Here is a 2,873-nt window from a genome sequence, read left to right on the forward strand (position 1 = left end):
CTAAGTATGACTGAAAAGACCAGAAGGTGATTCAGTCTCTTCAAGGTAAGAGAAAAGTACATCTCTATTTTATTTAAGCCACTGTTTGGATTTCTATTACTTGTGTCTGAAGTGAAATCTAACTGATAATAGTTATAAAAAATTCACTAAAGTTGAAAGACTGTTAACATTAAAAAAAAAAAAAAAAAAAACAACCCTCTGGGCTTTTGTAATTTTCATACAATTATACTAATCCCCCCCAACCCGGAAAGTCTTAACTCTCCAATAAAAAGTTACCCAACTCCCCTTCAACACACACACGTATTAGGATAGTATGACTCCCTGAAGGGTGGTGTAACCCATCATCGACACTAGGCCCCAAATAAAGGCCAAGAAATGGTGACTTCTTGAATGGCAGGGATTTCCCAGAGTCCAGTGCAGGATAGGGCATATAAAAATCACCGCTCCCATTTATTGAGCACTTACTATATGCAAGGCCCTAGATTCAGCATCTCATTTCATCCTTACCACAACTTTATGAGCTAGATATTCTAATGATCCCCATTTTTCAGATGAGGAGAGTGAGAATGAGAGAGGGTACAGGCCCAAGGCTACACAGCTAAAAACTGTTACAGCTGAGACATCAAGCAGTAGACCATAATGCTTCCTGATGGATTGATAAATGCCCCACAGATATGCTGAACCCTGGAATCCTTTCAAAAAGCACCACCACCAGCACCACTACAACACATACAAATTACACGGACAGGTTACCAGTAAGGTTGTGACAGCATAGACTCTTCAGGCAGTGATACGCGCCTTCTGAATAATAATAATCACAGCAAGAGTTAACATTTTTGAGGATTTACCCTGCTAGAGACACAGACCTAAATGCTTTGCACATCTTAACTCATTACATCTTCACAACAACCCTATGTCATAGGATTAAAAAAAATTTATCCCATTACAGATGTAGAAATTGAGGCATAGAGGGGTTAAGTGATTTGCCCAAGGTCACACAACTGGGAAGAAGCCCAGCTCAGTTTGACCCTGAGCAACCTGGCTAAGCCTGTGTTATTCTTCTTCCTGAAACATCAGCCCCCACTCCACATGAAAGTGTAATTTCAATGAACTGTGTAAGTTAACTACATTTTATGTAATTCTTCCAGGGACAGGTGAAATAGGCCTGGGACAGTGTGGACTCCCACAGATGGGTCTCCTTTATGCAAGGTGTAACTCGAATAGGCAGTGGGGGTTCCTCTGTGGACATTAAAAACACACCATGGCCAGAGACAATCCTGAACAGACAGTAGAGACCCTCTTTTACCCCCTGTGCTTCCTAGGCAGGGTGAATTCCTTCATGGAGAGTACAGATCTCCCCATTGAGCCTAATTCGCCCTCACACCTGACGTGAACTGACTGTGGAACACGAAACACCATCCCAATCAATGGAAATCCCCCCCCCAACACAATGTAAGTTGTCAGGGCAATGTGAACTTTCACGCAGTATGAGTCTCCCCATGGCCAGTATAATTAATCTCTTTCATATCTGTGACAATGTTAACATGGACAGTGAACATCTCCACGCATGGGGAACTTTCTGTGGCTGCTGTGAACCCCTTGTGGGACAGCACGAACCATTCTCCAAGGGTCTACCTAAGTGGGCTGCGGGAACTCTCTGACGAACATAAACTTTGTTCACACCCAACCCCTACCCAATGGGCACAGTATAAACAGCCCTGTAAAATTTCCCTCAACTCAGGGCCCACTCAACATGGAAGTGCAAACTCTCTTTTAGAATGATATTAAAATAGTAGTTATGACAGTATAAAATAATATGTCGTAACATAATAGCATAAGTAACAGTGTAAGAGTCCTCTCCAGTGTGAACTTGTAGACAGTGAAATTTCCCCCCCTCTCAAGGCAAACCTTCTGTGGACAGTGCATAATGTGAATCTCATGGATAACGTGAATCTCCTTCATACTCAGTGAATCCCACTGGACAACTGATACTTCCCTCTAGCCCAGAGTGAACTGGCCACGTCACAGTATACTCTCTCACCGGTAGTGCGAATGTTACAGGCATTAAGAATCTGCAATAGGCTGTTGGCATTTTCCTCACACCTGGTGTGAATCCCTTGTGGATACTGCGAACCCATCAGACGCAGCAGGTGACTACGGCCCATTACCGGCTAGCCAGGGCAAATGCAATGTGCAGAGTACGGATGCACTGCCAACAGGTTCACAGCTGGTGTGAATCCCGTACCTGGCCAGGAGGAATCTACTACTGACAGGACATATTCCTCTCCTCCCAACCCCCAGTGTGATCACCCCACCTTAAAAAAAAAGAAAAAAATCTTGCTCCCGCCAGGTGTGAACACCTACAAAGCGTAGCTCTTCAGGGAATGCAGTGTGACGCCCCATGAAGCGCTGTACTTCCCCATCTCGTGCCTCCCCTCACCCCATGTCTAGGGGGGCTGTCAGAAAACTGCGCCGCCCTAAATGTCAAAGTCTTGGAGGAGGTGGCCTGTCCCCAAGGCCACCAAGCCCCAGGCCACGCGCGTAGACTACTCTGCAGCGCGCGCCACCCCTCAAGTGCTCGTTCTCTCCCCTCCCGGTGGCAACAGGGCTTTCCGCGGGGCCGCGCCAGACTTTCCGAGACTGTTGATTGGTTGTAGTCCCGGCCACCCGGCAGCCAATCAAGCGGGGGAAAGGTGACATCACTTATTCTCCTCCCCTCCCCCCCAACTTCCCTACTCCCGGCTACCGGCAGCAACAACCACGTGGGGGAGGGGTAAGAGAGTAGAACCCGGTGAGGTCATTGCGCCGCCCCGGCCGCTGCTGATTGGCTGCGGGCCTCACGGGTGGCGGTTGGCTGCTCCTCGCACCTCCCC

Source organism: Mesoplodon densirostris, chromosome 19, assembly GCF_025265405.1.
Source record: "Mesoplodon densirostris isolate mMesDen1 chromosome 19, mMesDen1 primary haplotype, whole genome shotgun sequence".
Classification (NCBI taxonomy): domain Eukaryota; kingdom Metazoa; phylum Chordata; class Mammalia; order Artiodactyla; family Ziphiidae; genus Mesoplodon; species Mesoplodon densirostris.